The sequence below is a fragment of the Rhinatrema bivittatum genome, chromosome 7 (assembly GCF_901001135.1).
Source record: "Rhinatrema bivittatum chromosome 7, aRhiBiv1.1, whole genome shotgun sequence".
NCBI classification, from domain to species: Eukaryota; Metazoa; Chordata; class Amphibia; order Gymnophiona; family Rhinatrematidae; genus Rhinatrema; species Rhinatrema bivittatum.
The window spans coordinates 31,312,517-31,334,265 of NC_042621.1; the positions used below are offsets into that span (position 1 = coordinate 31,312,517).

Consider the following 21,749-nt stretch of genomic DNA (forward strand, 5'->3'; position numbering starts at 1 on the left):
CGGTCTTGCTTTAGATTTCTGCTTTTTTGTCAAAACACTTCCTGTTCAATATATTTGTACTCCCACACTCATTCATACACATGACCTAGAGTTCTCACAGAGCTGTTGTATTCTCTGAAAATAAGCAGGATATCATTCCACATATGAGTGATTTTGTCGCTGAAGCCCATACCAGATACTGCTTGGAAAGCTTTCCAGAGCCTTCTACATACTCTGTTGAGCATGTATGGATTGTCCCTACATTATCAATCATGTGGGGCCCCCTCCAGTTTCATTTTGGCTGTGGTGCCCAACAAATGTTTTTTCTGCTTTGGGCTGTAACAGCATGGTTGTTCTGCTTTTTAAGGTGTATTTTTTCATTTTGCCTCCTCCAGTTCAGTTTCCCTGTTCCTTTTTATGTTCCTTAGGTTGTTCATCATTTTGAAATGTTCCCTCTTAAAAACTTAAGAAATGCCATGCTGAGTCAGACCAAAATCCAACAGTGGCCAATCTAGGTCACAGGTACCTGGCAGGTGTTGCGCCGGAGGTGGACCCTTGGGCCAAGGTGGAGTTGACGCTACCCGTAGGAGGGATCCTACGGGTAGCGTCAAAGCTGAAGAGGCGTCTTTAAGCAAGCTGAGATCAGGGCTGGCGGCAATCTGGAAGCAGTGGCAAGCAAGGCTGAGGTCTAGATGAGGAGAGAGTCAAAAGGATGGTCAGATGAAGCAGAAGTCCAGGGCTGGAGAGAGGCAAAGAGTAGTCAGGCAATGCAGAGGTCCAGGCTGGAGAGAGGCAATGGAGTAGTCAGGCAATGCAGAGGTCCAGGGCTGGAGAGAGGCAACAGAGTAGTCAGGCAATGCAGAGGTCAAACCAGGTTAGCAATCCGAAGGAGAGACAAAGGAACAGGAACACAGGAACAAGGAAACAGGAATGAAGGCAATCAGGATCGGCAACCAGGAACTGAAGAGGCAACGAGTACTCGACTAGCGAGGGGACCTGTTGCAAAGGCATTTTGAGAGAGCGGAGCCTGGGCTTATATACCGGAGCTCTGCCGACTTCATCATCATCTGGGGCCGCAGCCAGGTTACCGCCGCGGGCCCTATTTAAAGGCTAGCTGAACGTGTGCGCGCCTAGGGAGCGGCGCGGCGCTGGTTGGGATGGCGTCTCTGCGGGCCATGCGGAGAGGCCCAACGCGGAGCATCAGGAGCTGCAGCAGAGCCAGAGGCAGCAGGGGCAGCCCGAGGATGGAGCTGGCGGCCCATAGCTGCCAGAGACGAGGGACCAGATGCTGGAGTACTTTGAAAGAGGTGAGGGGGCTGAGCCACGGGTCTGCTGCGGCCAGCGCGCATAACAGGTCCCAAAAAGTAGAACATGTTACGCCCATTGGTCGCAGACGGCTGCGACTGCTGTTGCTCACCTCTTGTCTCACTGCACTGACTCAAGTAGGAAGACTGGCGGCCTCTGCCAGCTATTGCCGACCTGCCCACCCCTGTTCCTGGGCCTCCCTGGACGGCGTGAAAGCTGCCGATTGCCATCTTGCCCTCGGAGTTCCTTAGGCGCGCGCGCTTCCGGGTCAGTCTTAAGCACATCATGGCGGGAACCTCAGGGGCGTCCCCCTCAGATGATGTCATTCCCCATGGACTCTTAAGCTGGCTGGCCCTGCCTACCTATGACTTGGCAACGAGTTCCCTCATTGCTGAATCTGCTTCGCTCACTACAGATCTTCTGTTCCAGCTCCTGCTTCCTCGGCGTGAGACATACCGGGTACCCACTCCTCGGGGGCCCTTTCCTTGTCTCTGGCTATCCGTCTCCTGGGAGGGCCTTTTGCCTAGGACTGCTGCCTGCCCCGTTCCCCGGGGCTCCCACTGGAACCATATCTACTTCCGCTGTGAGTACTTCGCTCTGCGGACCACTACTGTATCATCTCTACTGAGGAACCATCATCGGTGTACCCCGCTCTGTGGACCACTACCGTATCATCTCTACTGAGGAACCCTCACCGGTGTACCCCGCTCTGTGGACCATTGCCCTATCTTCACTCTCTCCTGGGTATACCCCACTCCACAGACCCTGTGGCACCTCTGTGTCCGTGTGACTTTCTTGCTACACTCCCCGCTCTACGGGCAGTACCTCTCTCTCTGCTCTCTCTCCAGTACCTGCTGTCCTGCACACCTAGCAGCTGAGACCTCACCTCCCTACAGTGAGGCTCACGGGGCTCCTCCCCATGGGTGGTACCATCTCTCACCTTGGCCCAGGGCCCACAAACCCACAAATCCTAACAGAACAATTTTTTGCTACTCATTTCCAAAGATAGCAATGACTTTCTCTAATCTATTTGGCTAAGGAAAAATGTGGTTCTTACCTGTTAATTTTCCTTTTTTGAGTTCTACCAGACCAGTCCAGACACAGGTTTTACTCACTTTCCAGCAGATGGAGACAGAACAACTAGGGTGCTTTCAGATATCAGCTGTGCCAGAACGCTGAGTGCTTGGGAAAGTTGATTTTTGAGTGTTATAGAATGTGAGTTGCTTCGAGAGACCTTTCTTTCTTAAAAAGTTCTGTAGCTATTTTTGAGAAAAAGAAAATTGGTTCTTACCTGCTAATTTTTATTCCTATAGTACCAAGGATCAGTCCAGAGAAGTGGGTTGTGTATCCCTACCAGCAGGTGGAGTCAGAGAACAATTAGAACTTTGGGCACTGCTCATAACGAGAGTGCCACCTGCAGTCCCTCAGTATTGACCTGTACCCAAGCCAAACAACCAATACTAATGGGCAAAGGGGCGACCAAAAACCACTGTCCCCCACCGCCCCAAGGAAACAACACGAGTAAATAAACTGTTAGAAAAAAACTGCTCCAACAATCGTATTCTGCAAAAAAGGAGCTCTATGAAAAACTAGGCATATTGTAGCCAGCACAGTTTTTCGGTAACTGAAGTAAGGGGTGGGCCTCTGGACTGATCCTTGGTACTATAGGAATGAAAATTAGCAGGTAAGAACCAATTTTCTTTTCCCTATACATACAAGGATCAGTCCAGAGAAGTGGGATATACCCAAGCCACCCTACACTGGGTGGGAACCCGAAAGACCCGCGCATAGAACACTTGCATCGAAGGACGCCTCATCAGAGGTCTTAACGTCCAAGCGATAATGCTTAGTAAATATGTGCAAAGAGGACCACACCACCGCCCGGCAGATCTCCTGAGGTGATAGCAACTGACACTCCGCCCAGGAAGTAGCCTGAGCCCTGGTGGAATAAGCTCGGAGACCCAAAGACACTTGGCGGCCACGGACCAAGTATGCTGAAGTAATAGTCTCTTTAATCCATCCAGAAATGGTCGCTTTAGACGCCTTGTCCCCTTTCTCTGCACCCCCGAAAAGAATGAACAAATGATCGGAGCGTCTGAAGTCATTGGTAACCTTTAGATAATGCAATAAGACCCGATGCACATCTAAAAGAAGAAGATCCTTGTCCTGAGGCGACCCCCTGGAATCCTGCAGGAACCCTGGAAGCTCCACTGTCTGATTAACATGAAAGGCCGAAACCACCTTAGGAACAAAGGAAGGAACCGTGCGTAACGTCACCCTATCGTTGTGGATCCCAAGAAAAGGGTCCCGACACGACAGGGCCTGCCATTCTGATATCCGACTCGCCGAACAAATGGCCACTAAAAACACTGTACTCAACATCAGATCCTTCAGGGAGGCCCTGCGGAGAGGATCGAAGGGAGCACTACACAGCATGCGCAGTACAAGATTTAAACTCCAATCCGGACACACCGCACGGACCGGAGGCCACAAATGCTTAACCCCTTTGAGAAACCGAACAATGTCCGGGTGTGCTCCAAGCGAGCAGCCAGCACACTGTCCCCGCAAGGTACCTAGGGCTGCAACTTGAACCCGAAGAGAATTGAACGCTAAATCCTTAGCGAGTCCCTGTTGCAGAAAATCAAGAATGAAAGGGACCTCGACCGTTAAAGGATCACAAAGACGCTGGTGACCCCACGCCTCAAAAAGCTTCCAGACTCTTACATAGGCCATAGAATTGGTCAGACATCTTGCCTGCAGGAAAGTGGGAATAACCTGCTCGAAATAACCGCTCATGCGTAAATGTCGCCTCTCAAAAGCCAAGCTGCGAGAAAGAAGCGATCCTCCCGATCCGAAAATATAGGACCTTGTCGAAGAAGAAGTTGGAGATGAGCCAGCTGCAAAAGACCCTCCAGGGTCAAGCGAATCAGATCCGCAAATCATGGGCTACGTGGCCACTCTGGAGCCACTAGAACCACCCTGCCTGGATGGAGTTCTATACGAAGGAGAATCCGGCCGATGAGAGGCCAGGGGGGAAAGGCATACAACAGAATCCCCGTTGGCCAGGGGCACACCAGAGCATCAAACCCCTTAGAGCCTTGTTCTCTTCGACTGCTGAAGAAACGTTCTATCTTCGTATTCTCCCGTGTTGTCATCAGATCCAACTGTGGGACGCCCCACCTGGCGCAAATGAGGTTCCACGCTTCGGGAGACAGTTCCCATTCTCCCGGGTCGAGTTGTCGTCTGCTGAGAAAATCTGCCTGCACGTTCTCTACTCCAGCAACATGAGATGCAGCAATTCCCCCGAGATGACGCTCTGCTGAGGCGAACAGGAGACGCGCTTCAAGCGCTACCGCGGGGCTTCTCGTCCCGCCCTGACGGTTGATGTAAGCCACCGTTGTCGCATTGTCGGCAAAAATTCGAACCATTCTTCCCTGAATCCAGGGTAGGAAAGCTTGCAGGGCAAGGCGGACAGCTCCCATCTCCAGCCGATTGAAGGATCATGAGCCTTCCGTTGGAGACCAAAGACCTTGAGCAGATTTGTCGCGAACACTGCTCCCCAACCGGAAAGGCAGCCAATTTGACGGGTCCAAGTCCCCCCCCCCCTTTCCAGAATGTTGTGTGAAAGCCACCACGATAGACTGAGTCTGGAAGCGGGAAGCAGGGCCAACGGGGTTGGAACTGTTCCGACACCGGACTCCATCGTGACAACAAAGAACGCTGCAACGTCCGCAAGTGAGTGAACGCCCATGGGACCAAGACCAAGGTGGAAGCCATGAAGCCCAGCATTTGCAGATGATGCCATACAGTGAGACATTTCCTGAGCAGAAGCGCCCAGATCTGGCTTTGCAAATTCGGCATGCAAACCGACGCCAGAAAGACTCCACCATGTAAGGTATCGAACCGTATGTGTTCCAGGTGACACTTCTGCACCTTGATGACCCACCCAAGAGACATTAAGGTGAACATTACCATGCGAACTGATCTTTCGCAGTCCTCCAGTGACTTGGCGCGAATTAGCCAGTTGTCCAGGTATGGATGGACGAGAACCCCTTCCTTGCGAAGGAAGGCCACTACCACCACCAGAACTTTGGTGAATGTTCGGGGAGCCGATGCAAGACCAAAGGGAAGGGCTCGAAACCAGAATTGTTGGCTCAAAACCGGAATTTTTGCCCCAAAACCTTGAAGCGGGGAAACCTCTGGTGACTCAGCTGGATTGGAATATGTAAATATGCTTCCGTGAGAGCCAGAGATGCTAGGACCTCCCCTGGTCAGACAGCCACCATTACCGTCCGCAGTGTCTCCATGCGAAAACGAGGTATTCGAAGACAACGGTTCCCCTTCTGGAGATCGAGGATGGGACAGAACGTGCCCTCCTTCTTGGGAACCACAAAGTAAAACGAGTAACATCCCTGGTCCTGTTCTGCCTCCGGCACTGGGACAATGGCCTGGAGATCAATGAGGTGCCACAGGGTCTCTGCACCGCATCCTGCTTGATGCGTGAGACCACGTGGGACTCCACAAACACCTCCCGCACGGGATGGGAGAACTCCAGAGCGTATCCGTCTCTGATCACCTCCCAAACCCCAGCGGTCTGAGGTAATCCTTGCCCATTCCATGTAAAAGTTGGATAATCTGCCTCCGACAGCTTCGACGCAGGCAGTGGAGTGTACACTGTCAAGGCTCCTCAGTCTGAGGGCTGTGGTTCCAGTAGCCACGTCTCAAGAAAATACAGGTCGATATTCTGTTTATTTCATTGTGCCCAAGAAGGAAGGCTCCTTTCGGCCTATCCTATAACAGATATCATAAACTGCTCCATCATTTCCGGGAAAGTCCCCGACCCACTTAAACTCGCCATCGTGAAGCCACTACTAAAGAAACCTACCCTTGACCACAATGACCCTGCAAATTACAGACCCATCTCTAATCTGCCCTTCATATCTAAAATCATGGAGAAAGTGGTTAACACGCAACTCTCCGATTTCCTAGAAGAAAACAATATCCTACACCCCACCCAATATGGTTTTCGTAAAGACCGCAGCACCGAAAAACTCCTACTCGCATTAACGGACACCATTCTCAAAGGCATGGACCACGGCCAATCATATCTACTCGCCCTTCTCGATATCTCAGCCGCATTCGATACCGTGAATCATCAAATCCTGTTATCACGATTAGCAGAGATAGGCATCGCAAACACAGCCTTATCCTGGTTCTCCTCATACCTAGACCACCGCAAATACTTAGTCAAGCTCGACAATTTTGAATCCACACACATTCCCCTCACACAAGGGGTACCCCAAGGCTCCTCTCTATCCTCCACCCTCTTCAATATATACTTACTCCCTCTCTGCCACCTCCTCTCTAAACTTGGACTAAAATTCTTCCTGTACGCTGACGACGTACAAATACTTATTCCAATTCAAAAATCCATCAGCGAAACCCTACAATACTGGGAAACATGCTTGACATCCATTAATTCTCTCCTCTCCAATCTCCATCTCGCACTTAACACCTCGAAAACCGAAATCCTCGTCCTAGCTAACCAACCCCTCAACTCAATCCACCAAATGATCCTCAACGCCTCACAATCTCACACACTATCGCCTAGTGTCAGAGACTTAGGAGTAACCCTTGACAATCAACTCTGCTTCAAATCTCACATTAAATCCCTTCTAAAAGGGGGCTTCTACAAACTACAAATCCTCAAAAAACTGAAGCCCCTTCTCCACGCCCATGACTTCCGCACGGTTATGCAAACCACCATACTTACCAAACTCGACTATTGCAACTCCCTCCTCTTAGGACTCCCATCCTCTACCATGAAACCACTCCAAATCCTCCAAAATGCCATGGCAAGAATTTTAACAAACACTAGAAAAACTGACCACATCACTCCCATACTCCAAGACCTCCATTGGCTCCCCATCACCTTCCGTTCCCAATATAAAACACTTACCATTCTCCACAACACGCTACACAACAACAATCCACCCTGGCTTGAAGACATGCCACAATTCCGTCAAGCTAACCGTCCCACTAGAAACTCCCTTGCGGGTACTCTCCAAACCCCCTCACTTAAAATTGGGCACCTCACCGCCACTAGGAATAGAGCCTTCTCCATTGCGGGCCCCACCCTCTGGAACTCCCTACCCGTCAATCTCCGCTTAGAACCGTCCCTGAGCCATTTCAAAAAAGGAATCAAGACATGGCTCTTTAAACAAGCATACCCTAATTCCACCCAATCCTAACAGATTTTTCCTTGATTCACCTCAATCCCACCCTACCCTATATCCTCTTACCTTATTCTCTTCAACCCTCCCCCCCCCCCCTGCCCCCTCCCCCCCCTCACCCCCCACCCCGCAACCATCACTGTATATCAAGTACACATGCCATGTTGCACTGTAAATAAGTTCCATATGCTAAATGTATCAAATGCACATGCCATGTAACATTGTATATTAGTTCTTTTGCATATCTAATCCGAATCGAATGCAAATAGTTGTATCGCTGCCTGTTAACTTTACTCTCTTATACTTGTATATTCACCCAGTTACCCCCTACCCTGTTCTTTGTAATTTCCTTTCCTTCTCAGTTTTTTGTAAACCGACATGATGTGTCCTACGAATGCCGGTATAAAAAAGTTTTTAAATAAATAAATAAATAAATATCCTGGATCTCAAAGGGATCAATTGTCATTTGTGGGTGACCCATTTTCATAGAAACATAGAAATGACGGCAGAAGAAGACCAAACAGCCCATCCAGTCTGCCCAGCAAGCTTCGCACTTTTTTTTTCTCTCTCATATACTTATCTGTTACTCTTGGCTCTTATTAACCTTTTGGTTCTATTTCCCTTCCACCCCCACCATAAATGTAGAGAGCAGTGTTGGAACTGCATCTAAGTGAAATATCTAGCTTAATTAGTTAGGGGTAGAAACCGCCAAATAAGCAAGCTACACCCATGATTATTTGTATATGTATGTATATGTAATTCAGTCCTTGTTGGTTGTTGTCTGTATATAGATCCACTTTTCTTCATTCCCCCTGCCGTTGAAGCAGAGAGTTATGCTGGATATGCGTGAAGTATCAGTCTTTCTCCCCTGCCGTTGAAGCAGAGAGCTATGCTGGATATGCGTGAAGTATCAGTCTTTCTCCCCTGCCGTTGAAGCAGAGAGCTATGCTGGATGTGCATGAAGTATCAGTCTTTCTCCCCTGCCGTTGAAGCAGAGAGCTATGCTGGATGTGCATGAAGTATCAGTCTTTCTCCCCTGCCGTTGAAGCAGAGAGCTATGCTGGATATGCGTGAAGTATCAGTCTTTCTCCCCTGCCGTTGAAGCAGAGAGCTATGCTGTTGAAAGTGAAGTATCAGGCTTATTTGATTTGGGGTAGTAACCGCCGTAACAAGCAAGCTACTCCCCGCTTTTTTGTGAATGCAAATCCTTTTTTCCACATTTCCTCTTGCCGTTGAAGCTTAGAGCAATTTTGGAGTCGCATTAACCGTGTGTGTGTTTATTGAATAAGGGTATTATCGCTAGGCAGTAGCCGACATTCCCGCGAGCCACCCACTCTACATTCACGTCCTCTAGACTTTATGGATCCACAGTGTTTATCCCACGCCCCTTTGAAGTCCTTCACAGTTCTGGTCTTCACCACTTCCTCCGGAAGGGCATTCCAGGCATCCACCACCCTCTCCGTGAACAAATACTTCCTGACATTGGTTCTGAGTCTTCCTCCCTGGAGCTTTAACTTATGACCCCTGGTTCTGCTGATTTTTTTCTGACGGAAACATTGCGATCAGTGATAATGGCTGTGCAGCCGGGGGAATTTCTGACTTCCTTGGATCTGTCCGAGGCATACCTCCATATTCCTATCCGATTGGAGCACCAATGTTTTCGGTGTTGTGGTGCCGTTTTCAGTTTTGGGTGCTGCCTTTTGGTCTAACCACCACTGCCAGAACGTTTTCCAAGGTTATGGTGGTGGTGGTGGCAGAACTGAGAAAGGATGGGATCCTGTACACCCGTATTTAGATGACTGGTTGATTCGGGCTAAGTCTTTGAAAGAGAATCATCTAGTAACCTGCAAGGTGATCTCCCTGTTGCAGGAGCTCGGTTGGGTGGTGAACGTAGCCAAGAGCAGTCTTCACCCATCTCAGTCATTGGAATATCTGGGTGTACAATTCGACACAAAGCAGAGCAAAGTTTTTCAGCTATAAGTTCGTATTCAAAAGTTGATGGCTCAGGTGTGTCTTTTGGTGAACAATCTACGCCCCTCAGTGTGGTAGTATCTACACGTTCTTGGGTTGATGGCGCAACTATGGTAGTGGTACCATGGGCAAAAGAGCATATGCGTCCACTTCAGCATTCCCTGCTGTCTCGTTGGAACCCACAGTCTCAGGACTATTCAATTCGGCTCCTCCTGCTGATGGAAGTCTGCTCTCACCTCCACTTGTGGTTGCAAGCGGATCATCTGAGAAAGGGAGTTTCCCTGACATCGCTGGACTGGTTGGAACTCACGACAGATTTATTTATTTATTTATTTTGGTTTTTATATACCGGAAGTTCCTGTATACAATACATATCACTCCGGTTCACAAATAACAGAGATAACTGTCGCCGGGGAGGCGGTTTACATGGAACATATCGAATAAAATAAAATGAACAGATAATCTATAATAAAGTACAATCTAATTTGAAACAACTGATTCAAATTAAAACAGATGTGAGCCTCCAAGGTTGGGGAGCCCACTGTCTGGTATTAATGACACAAGGGTGCTGGAATACAGAGGAGTCTTTCTGGAACATCAATAGGCTGGAAGCCTGTGCGGTCCGGTTGGTGTGCTTGCAGTTCTGCAGGCTGCAGCATCAAGTGGTCCTAGAATAATGTCGGACAAAACAACGAAGGTGGCTTATATCAATCAGCAGGGAGGACCCAAGAGCCAGCAGGTATTGCAAGAGATACACCAACTTATATAATGGGTGGAAATGCATCTTCAGTTGATTTCAGTAATGCACATTGCAGGAACAGACAATGTAAGAGCAGACTTTCTCAGCAGGGAGATTGGGTATTGTTGGATGATGTGGTCCAGTTGATAGTGGATTGCTGGGACCTTTCTGTTCTAGAATTGCTGGCGACTTCTCACAATGCGAAAGTTCGATTCTTCAGTCGCAGGAGAGATCCGAAGTCCTTGGGTATCGATGCTCTTATGAAGGTCTAGTCCCGTAAGACAAGTTGTATGCCTTTTACCCATGGCCCATGTTGGGCAAAATAGTTCAAAGGATTGAAGGCCATAGGGAAATGGTGCTCTTGGTGGCACCAGATTGGCCCAGAAGACCATGGTATGCAGATCTGCGAAGACTCTTGGTAGAATACCCTCTTCCCCCTTCATTTTCCACCATACAGGAATGTGTTGCAGCAGGAGCCTGTCCTTCACAAAGATCCGACTCAATTTTGTCTTATGGTTTGGCTCTTGAGAAGGCTTGCTTGTTGAAGCATGGATATTCTTCTGCGGTGATTGCCACCTTGCTGTGAGCATAAAAGTTCTCCACTTCCTTAGCCTATGTTTATTTATTTATTTTATTTTAACACTTTTTTATACCGGCATTCGTAGGACACATCATGTCGGTTTACAAGTAACTGAGAAAGGAAATTACAATGAATGAGGAAAGAGGGCTAACTGGATAATATACAAAAGTACAGGTGAAGAGAGTCAACGAGCATGTGTGGGTTTGGTGTGGGTTTGGTGAGTGTTTGAGGCTTGGTAAGAAGATCGAGGGGTTCTTCCTCATTCAGTTAAGATCCCGCTCATTTTGGAATTTCTGCAAGATGGGTTAAATAAAGGTTGGCCCTTAATTCCTTGAAGGTACAGGTAGTGGCTCTTGCCTGTTTTAGGGGTCAGGTGAATGATGAATCCTTATTATGTTTTCCTGATGTGGCCCCTTGCTGTTACCAGTTCCTTTGTGGAGTCTTAACCTGGTTTTGGATTTATTGGCGGACCCTAGGTTTTAACCACTGCATAGCCTTTCCTTGCAATTTCTGACCTTGAAAACAGTGTTTCTGGTGGCAATTTGTTCTGCTTGCTGAATTTCAGAGCTGCAGGCCTTGTCTTGCCAGGAGCCGTGTTGAGGGCGCTATTAGGTGCCGCGGGTTGGACGCGCGTTTTCCTCCCCTTACTGAATAAGGGGTAAGGGAAAACACGCATCCAAGGGCAGGTTAACAGTGCGCTCCGTCGGAGCGCACTGTACTGTATCGGCCTGCTAATAATTTAAAGAGTTCACTAATTCACAGACTGCAAATCCATAGCTTTTCAAAAATAAATCTCACCAATTTCTTACAGAGAGCTCTTTAAAACAACTTCGTTCTATAAAAAACTCACCATTAAAGCACTCTTCCCGACACTTCCATCTTTCAGAGAGTCCACATCTTCGAAATACTTTTGCTGTTAGCTTTCTTAAAAAACAAAAACAAAGACATGCAGCCATAATCAAAAACCATCATTCTCACAGGACAAGCAGGATGGTAGTCCTCACATATGGGCGACATCACAGAATGGAGCCCTGTACGGAAAACTTTTCTGTCAAAGTTTCTACAAAGCTTTGACTGACACTGGCACACTGAGTGCACTGAGCATGCTCAGCCTGCAATTATCCCTGTGAGGCACAGGTGTCTCCTTCAGTCTTCTTTTTTCTGCTCTGCAGTAAGCATAGCGGTTAGGAGCTCTGTGAGAAATTCTAACACTTTTTCCTCACAGAAATACTTAAACTTTTACTTCACAAACACTTTTCCCTGCACGGGTCTCCCTTCGCGTACGTTTATTCGATGCTCGGTGAGTACTATGCCCTGTTTTTTCAGTCAGTTCCTGTCACCTCCCTGGCCTGCCAACTGATGGCGGCCTTCCCTCTCCCTATGTTGTCAGTTAGCCACACACAGCCTGCGAGTGTCCCTCTGTGACACTCTGCCTGGTTATTAGCGCTAGTGAGACAGGGCCCCTGTCGATTCGGGTCCTTCGATTTCCTTGGTACCCTCGCGCAGTCGATGCCCCCATCGCTACCATCGGTACTCCCTTCAGACCATCCTGGACTCTTAGATGCCATCGGTACCCCTCCCCCCACTGTACTCTGATGCCATCGTCCCTGCATCGTTTCTATCAGTGCCATCCATGTTTTTTCATCCATGGCACTGATTTTTCCTTGGGTTTCATCGGTGCCATCATTGCCCAGATGGATGCCATCGACGTACACCTTGTCTCGTCGCTGCCATTCATGCTCGGGTCGATGCCACCATCGCCAGGGTCATTTTCATCGATGCCCTGGTTGATTCCATCGATGGACATCGATGCCAATGTCAATTCCATCGATGGAGTCCATGCCAACATCGATTCCATCAGGTGAACACAAAAAGAATAGATGCCTGGATCTTTTTCAACGCTTTATTGGTGCAGAGACGTGTCAAATAAAATCGCCCGACTTTACAGCTGCGAAACTCGGCCTGAGTCGGGCGATTTTATTTGACACGTCTCTGCACCAATAAAGCGTTGAAAAAGATCCAGGCCTCTATTCTTTTTGTGTTCACCTGACGGTATCATAGATCACCTACCTCTTTGTTTTCTTGGAACATCGATTCCATGCCAACATTGATTCCATCGGTGCCCATGTCCGTGGCATGGATGCCATGGATGCCATTGGTACTCGAGTTGATCCAGTCGATACCGTCGATGCCCGTGGCCATACCGTCAATGCCCGTGGCCATACCGTCAATGCCGTCGGCGCCCGCCTCCATACATCGATGCCTTCGATGCCCACGTTGTTTCCATCAGTGTCTTCGACGTTCCTGTTAATGCGGTCATCGACTCTGTCGATGCTGGTATCATTTTTCTGATACCAACGATGGTTTTTCAATTATTCAATGCCACATCGTTCCCATAGATACCTACTCCGATACCGTTAGTGCTCCGTCAATGTCATCATTACTCTGGCCGAGTCATCAACATTTTTTCATATATATTTTTGACGATACCCTTGAGGCCACTTCGGCCGCCATCGACATCAATACCGAAATAGAACTGCCACGTAATGCCCTCGCCTAAACACAGTGATCCATGCCTTGGGTTTCAAGAATCACCTAAGACTCGTGCGCATGGGCTACCTTTGTACACATCATGGCGGGAACCTCAGGGACGACCCTCCGGATGACGTCAAATCGCTGCTGTACTTAAGCTGACTGGCCCTATGCTTCTACGAGTTAGCAAGGAGTTTCCTCTTTGCTGAATCCGCTCCATCCTTCACTTCCGGTTCCAGATTCTCACTAGGCGTTGAACGCTCTGGGTACCCGCTCCTCGGGGGCCCTTCTGCGTTCCTGGCTATCTGCTTCTCGGAGGGCCTTCCTGCCTTGGACTGCTACCTGTCCTACTTCTCGGGACACTCTCCTGGAACTACCTCTTGTGAGTACTTTACTACGGACTTCAACGATACGAAGCCTTACTGAGATTCTACAGTGTACCCCATTCCTCGGGCCACTACCGTATCCTCCTCAGTAGGAGTCGCTCTGGTCTTTCCTGCACTACAGGTTATTGCCACACCATCTACAGGATCCACCACGGATCCCTGCACCTCAGACTACTTCATCTTCACTGCAGAACAGACATCTTCGGCGTACCCCACTCTGCGGGCCACTATGGAATCTGCACATCTGAGGTAACTGCTACACTTCTGAAGACACTTCCTGGCGTACCCCACTCTGCGGGCCACTACCGGATCTTCACATCGGAGGTATCACCTGGGATTTACCCTTCTGCTCTGAACTATAGCTCTCTGCTTCAATGGCAGGGAGGAATGAAGAAAAGTGGATCTATATACAGACAATAACCAACAAGTACTGAATTACATAGTCTGGGTAAACAAATAAGCATGGGTGTAGCTTGTTTATTGCAGCAGTTACTACCCCTAACTAATTAAGCTAGATATTTCACTTAGATGCAGTTCCAACACTGCTCTCTACATTAATGGCGGAGGTGAAAGGGAAATAGAACCAAAAGGTTATTAAGGGCCAAGAGAAACAGATAAGTAGGAGAAAAAAATTTGCGAAAGCTTGCTGGGCAGACTGGAAGGGCTGTTTGGTCTTCTTCTGCTGTCGTTTCTATGTAACTGTACTTTAACTGCAATTCCCGCTCCGCGGGCTTTACTTTTCCTTCCTTCATAATAAAGTCCCTATCTTACAGCTATGTCCTATGCTACTGAGACCACGCCTACCGACGGTGAGGCTCATAGGGCTCCTCCCTGTGGGCTGAGACACCTCTCACCTCAGCCCAGGGTTCACATTCTTACAAAAACATAACACCTTCTTTTTGAGCCTATGGACTCCTGTGAGTAGAAGTTCCTGACCTGGAAGGTCATAATTTTAGTAGTAGTCTCTTTAGCCCAGTGTCACTGGGCTCCAAGCTCTAATGACTTATCCATGAAAGTTTTTGTTGTACAGGGTGATTCTGCACATATATCTTAAGTTCCTGCTTAAGACAGTGTCATATTTTCACCTTAGCGAGTCAATCATCCTCCCAAAAGGTCCCATATCAATAAAGGTGGATAAGCTTTGCACAGTCAGGTTTGCAAAAAAGTGCTAGCTTTCTATCTGGGATGGACTGAAAATCATAGAAGTCCTTCCAGATTTTTGTTTCTTTTGTCCCACATACATCTGGTTTTGCTGTAGTAAAGTGCCCACCAATTGGATAGCAAGCTGCATCTTTGTCGTGTTCAGACAGGTCTGACTCTGGAAGGGCATGTTAGAGCCATGGCGGCATCAGTAGCCCACCAAGGTCAACTTCCAAGGAGATTTGCATAGCTGTGACACAGAAATCAGTGCACATATTTATATCACATTACTCTTTGGATAAAGACTCCCAGTGTGCCAGTAGGTTTTGTCAATCTGTCTTGCATCGTGTCTTGCATCGTGTCAGGACCTATTTTTTATTATTTCAAGTTGTCTTCTGAAAAAAAACCCAACATAAATTGGATTATTGCCAATAAAAACAAGTTGCTCGCCTGTTGGCAAATGTTTTCCTGTAGCTAGTGTTCCCCATGAATGTGAGATGGATAACCTGCTTGACCTTGAGAAAGCAAATTCATAACTGTAACAGGTGTTCTCTGAGAACAGCATAATATTTATGTCACACAAACCCACCCATCTCCCTTAGGAGAATGCCCTTTAATAAAGTTAATATATTGAGTTGGGGAAGCTCTACATAACAGTTTTCAGAGCTGTATCTGATCCTGGCTTCATCCATGACATCACTCATATATGTGGAATGGATATCCTGATGTCCTTGAAGAAGAACTGTTACAGATAAGCAACTTTTTAAAAAATTTAGCTCATAAGCTTTTTCATTGTAGGACATATGTGGTTATTTGAAATTATGAATGTTATGTTGTAAATCACCATTTTGGAATGGCAGTCACATTTTCAATAGATATTTTCCATCTCCTAAGGGCTTGCGATATAAATTTGTACCAGAGGCAAGGGAAGATGAAGTGACTTGCCCAAGGTCATAAAAAGCATCAGTATGATTTGGACCCTGGCATCCCTGGTTCTCAGCTGGTTGTTGTAACACTAGACTATTTCTCCCCTCCTATTTCTTTTAATTCCTCCCAAGTCCCCATTCAGATTTCTTTTCCCACAGTATTTTCTTTCTTTCTTTTTAAAATTTCTCAGCTGTTTTCTTTATAAAGTTGCCTGTTTGACCCAACTTTCCACCTCATCCCCAACTTGATCACTATGGCCTCCCTACCACACACAGCTTTCTCGCTGGGCTTGTTTTATATTATTTCCCTAATTCCTTTTTCGCTTCCATCTCCTTCAAATCACTATTCTTGCAAGGGTTAGGAACCTGTAGCCGCCTGTCCTCGAGCTTCCCCACACACCTTTCTATTATTTTTCGCCTCCGCAACCGCCTCCGCAGCACGCGCTCTTATATTTTCCCGCCGGCAAGACCACCCGCACCCCCACCCCGTGTTAAGTGAATCTGTTTTCCCGCCAAATCGGGCCGCTTCTTACATTTATAAGCAACTATTCCTTTCCGGCTGCGACTTTTCACTGCGCTCTTGCGGACAACGAAAGAAGACTTTTTCTCTCTTTGTTTTACACATTCTTCTCTGACCAACGCGTACAAGTCACAGGCTGCAGGCATCCAACCCCTACTTCCTGTCCTGCAGGGAACTAATAATACTGCGCATGCTTCTCCGCCTCTCCCAGGTGTGTTGCATTACTGTGTTTTGATGGCTGTAGATTACAATCGAGGTTTGTGTTTTGAAACAACTTGAAGGCGTAACCATCTTTATTTCAGAGAGCATTATTTATTATTATTATTATTATTATTATTTCATTAGCTACACACCCGTGATGTGAGTGTGCGCACAGTGCTGCCGGAAGGACTGGGAAGGGACATTGGCAGCAGAGCGGTCGGAGATGGAAGGCCCGCGGTGTTGGGGCGCAGAGGACACTCTGTAGCAGGATCGGGAGGCGCCCGTGTGTGATAAGATGGGCCTCAGTTTTTCAGCATCTTCTCTCCAGCTGACGGTTGTTGGCTTGCGATTGCTATGAGTACGGGGTGTCTCGGCGAGTGAAGTTAGTTTGGAGCGTAGGCATGGAATGCTTTTCCCATCTTTTATCTAACACTATATCTGCAACTCAACACCCCCCCCCCCCCTTTGTCTTTCCCTCTTCCTATTGTACATAACACATCTTTCTCCTCTCCCCCCCCCCATCTTTCCAGATGAACTAGGCAAAAAAAACCAACAAAAATCCCTAGCTTGGCCCAGCCTGGATCTAGCTGTCCCTTACCCGCAGTAGCATTATTCACTTCCTACTTTCAAAGCCCAGCTGTGGGAAGGAAGCAGCAAGAGTAAGCTTGAGAGTGCAGCTACCACTCCATAAGCTTGAAGGCTGCTAAATCGAAGGAAGCTCCCTCCCTTAGAGAAGAAAAAGCACCAATGTAAAAATGGCATCACCAGACCACTGACTCTTGTACCTGCTTACCTGACATCGACCAAAATCTGAAATGTTATCTTTGCTAACGTGCTGTGACAGGCAGTTGAGAGCAGCAACAGCGATAATACAGCATTGATAGGAATGATAATGAGCTGGTTTGCATGCAACTACACACAGACCAGTTCATTACGTGCTAGTTAATAACACAAGTTGCATTGAAGCGCACACAAGGCATTATTTGATTAAAATTAACAACTTCGCAAAAGGTGTAGTTAGTGTTCCAGTGCTCCCATAGAGGGCCCACCCAGCTTTGGGAAATATCCTCAGCCCAGAGTGACAAGATCCATGGGGATCTAATGGACCACACCCCCACTCCCAGAACCTTTGATGCTCTTTGGAACCCCCCCTCCCCCCAACATAGAGCGGCAAAGTAGCATCAAAGGTCAGTCAGTTCCATTTTGAAAAATGGTGCTTGTGAGACAAGCATGAAAGGATGTTAATCCTTTCCTCCAGAGACTCTAAGCCAGAGCTTTCCAAACTGTGTGTCGGGACACGTTAGTGTGTCGCCTGCAGTGTGCAGGTGTGTCGCGCAAGCCCGGTCAACTCTGATGCGAGTTTGGGCTTTTTTTTTTTCTAGAGATTCACTTTTTTTTTTTCAGTTTATGGGTTGCTTATTATTGGGTGATTTTTGCTGTCAATCGCGTTTTTTTGGGGGGCTTGGTGGGTGGAACAAGCCCAGCCATCCTTGCATTGGCTGCTGCTGCCGATGAGGCCTGGCTATGAGGAGTACTGACTGCAAGCAGCAGTGTCTGGTGATCATGGAAGGGAGTGAAGCACTTAACTGGCAACAATCAAAAAGACGAGGTACATGAGTGAGGGGGCCAGACATGTGCTGGGGGGAGGAGAGAGATGAGGGTGTGGGGGACAGACAATTTGTTTTATTATTGTTTCTCATAAATTATAACAATAACATGAATCTTGGAATATATATTTTTAATATAAATTTAAGGTTTTCATGAGATAGGTTGTGTCGTGAAACATTTTATTTATGTATATATTTAAGGAAACATACATAAATTGTCTAAATATGTTTCGTTCGTTTAACCTTTAACCTCTGGTTTACTAGTAGACTGAATTACCGTGTCGTGAAATTATGTTTTTCTAAAAAGTGTGTCACCAACATGAAAAGTTTGGAAAGCTCTGCTCTAAGCACCTGGGGGTGGATGGGTGGGCTAAGGGAGTGTTTAATTTTATAGAGGGGCCCAGAAGCTTCCTCTTTTACCCACAAGGGCCCATTACATTCAGGGATAAACACTCATGGCTCGAGGGAAGCTTCTGAGGTGAATCTTGCCCTTTAACAAATGTTGGGCTGCAGTGTGCATTCCTGGGAATGCATTAAAAATTACTGCAAGATTTATGGACCTGCGGTACTTGGTACCACAGGTAATTTTCACTGCAGTAAAACACTGCAGGTTAGTAAATTGGCCTTGATTAGGCAAGAGAACAGAAGAAGACAGAACAGGTATAACATTAAAAGTTTTTCCACATTTTGTGCCTATGGGAAACAAAAACCTTTATTGAATAAGGCCCCATGATTCCAAATCTTTTAAATCTATATATAAATTTAAATGCTTGTGTATGGGGTTTATGTATTTGGATATCATTTTAGTAAATGCAACCACATTTGGCAGGGGATACTTTTTTGTTCGAAAGAATGTCAAGGACTACTTTTTATATCCATAATGTCCAGTTGCTGCTGAGCTAGAAGCATCAAATAGACTTTTGTATGTAAACGGAAGATGTAATAATATGCGCAATTTGAACCCTCTGGTTGGGGTATGACTGGACATTGTGGTAGAGTAATAGGTCCATGACCTTCCTCTCGATGAAAAGGTTTCACCTTCCAACTGAAATTTTACAAGAAATTTAAACAGAACCTGAAAACCTGGCTGTTTAAACAAGCCTACAATTAATGAACTCTTCCCTTCAGATAATTCTATATAACATGCCACTTATACAATATTATCTATCCATACCTTTCAGTTTCTATTCAATAACGCTAAGCACATCCTTTGACTGATATACTTGCAATACTCATTATATTGTAAAGACTATTCTGATCCACTAATTTGTCAATTAATTCCTGACTCACAAGTAACCTACATCTCCTGTTTTATATTCCCAAACTGTAAATATTTGTATTGTTATTTTGATCTTCCGGCCAAATGCGCCTTCTATGGATTGTTTGATATTAATTATTTTATAGTTTTAATTTTTATCAGCTATGTACCATTCTATAATTGTTTGGATTGTAAAGCTTGTTGCTAATTTAATGTTCATTCTAAACCGAGGTGATGTTTTCTAACGTGCCGCGGTATATAAAAAAAAAACCCTTAAATAAATAAATAAATAAATAAGTGTGTTGCATTTACTTAGACAGTATCCAAATGCATAAATAAATATGGACAAAGATATATATATATATATATATATATATATCTTTATACAAGGGCAGGCTCAGATTTATATATATATATATATATAAAAATCAAAGCATGCCCTTGTATTAAGAAAAAGTTAATTTGTGGAGAGGGGGAGGGGATGTTCCTGAAATGACAGTACATTGAAATCCTTAGCTCATTGTGCCGCATTGGTCAAAAATGTAAATACAATGTTAGGAGTTATTCTGAAATAAATAGAAAATAAAACATAGAAACATAGAAATTACAGCAGAAGAAGACTAAATGGCCCATCCAGTCTGCCCAGCAAGCTTTCACACATTTTTTCTCATACTTATCTGTTACTCTTGGCCCTTATTAGTAACTTTTACCTTCCACACCCGCTATTGATATAGAGAGCAGTGCTGGAGCTGCATCCAAGTGAAGTATCTAGCTTAATTGGTTAGGGATAGTAATTGCCGCAATAAGCAAGCTACTCCCACGCTTATTTGTTTACCCAGCCTGTGCAACTCAGTCCTTGTTGGTTGTTGTCTGAATATAAATCCTCTTTTCTTAATTCCCCCTGCCATTGAAGCAGTGAGCTGCGCTGGATATGTATTCCAAGTGAAGTATCAGGCTTAATTGATTCGGGGTAGTAACCGCCGTAACAAGCAAGCTACACCCATGCTTATTTGTTTACCCAGCCAGTGCAATTCAGTCCTTGTTGGTTATTGTCTGAATATAAATCCTCTTTTCTTCATTCCCCCTGTCATTGAAGCAGAGCGCTATGCTGGATATGCATTGAAAGTGAAATATCAGGCTTATTTGGTTTGGGGTAGTAACCGCCGCAACAAGCAAGCTACTCCCCCGCTTTTGTGTGAATGCAAATCCTTTTTTCCACATTTCCTCTTGCCGTTGAAGCATAGAGCAATGTTGGAGTCGCATTAACCTTTTGTATGTTTGTTGAATAAGGTATTAATCTCCAGGTAGTAGCTGTCATTCCTGCAAGCCACCCCCATGCCTCTTCTCTTCATTCACATCCTCTAGACTTTATTGATCCACAGTGTTTATCCCACACCCCTTTGAAATCCTTCACAGTTTTGGTCTTCACCACTTCCCCCGGACAGGCGTTCCAGGCATCCACCACCCTCTCCGTGAAGAAATACTTCCCGACATTGGTTCCGAGTCTTCCTCCTTAGAGCTTCAAATCGTGACTCCTAGTTCTGCTGATTTTTTTCCCAACTGAAAAGGTTTGTCGTTGTCTTTGGACCATTAAAACCTTTCAAGTATCTGACATAGCATAAGGCATCTATATAATGAGACCAAACCTTGAATAGCATTTGCCATTCTGAATGCCCCATCTTAAACAAAATAGCAAAACCAGAAAAGGTACAAAGATAAATAACAGAAATTATAAATGGAATGACTCCCTTTTATGAAGAAAGGCTAAACAGGTTACAGCCCTTCAGCTTGGAGAAGGGATGATAGAGATTTATAAAATCATGAGAGAGAGGAAGTGATGTCACCCATGTAGATGGATGCGTGAGAGTAGTGTTCCCGAACCCAGCAACATTAATCTTTCTACACAGGCTTGACTCCAACATCGCTCTAAGCTTCAACAGCAAGAGGAAATGTGGAAAAAAGGATTCACACTCACAAAGAGGGGAGTAGCTGGCTTGTTACGGCGGTTACTACCCCAAATCAAATAAGCCTGATACTTCACTTTCAATGCATATACAGCATAGTTCTCTGATTCAACGGCAGGGGAGAAGAAAAACTGATACTTCACACATCCAGCAGAGCTCTCTGCTTCAACGGCAGGGGAGAAGAAAAGAGGGTTCGCACTCACAAAGCGGGGAGTAGCTGGCTTGTTACGGCGGTTACTACCCCAAACCAAATGGGCCTGATACTTCACTTTCGATGCACATCCAGCATGGCTCTATGCTTCAACGGCATGGGAGAAGACTTATACGTCACGCATATCCAGCATAGCTCCCTGCTTCAACGGCAGGGGAGAAGAAAAACAACCAATAAGGGCTAATAACATAGTCTGG

The 21,749-nt window shown here is 46.3% G+C and overlaps 1 protein-coding gene across 1 annotated transcript in view; it reads right to left on the reverse strand.

Annotated features, from left to right (window-relative positions):
• The window catches only part of TERB1 (telomere repeat binding bouquet formation protein 1), a 643,822-nt gene extending 627,306 nt beyond the window's left edge, over positions 1 to 16,516 (reverse strand). The window contains exons 1-2 of the mRNA XM_029608198.1: positions 16,325 to 16,516; positions 11,658 to 11,731 (exon numbers count right to left, since the gene is read on the reverse strand). The gene's annotated coding sequence lies outside the window, so the exon portion shown is untranslated. The remainder of the gene's footprint in view (positions 1 to 11,657; positions 11,732 to 16,324) is intronic.
• Between the last annotated feature and the right edge of the window lie 5,233 nt (positions 16,517 to 21,749).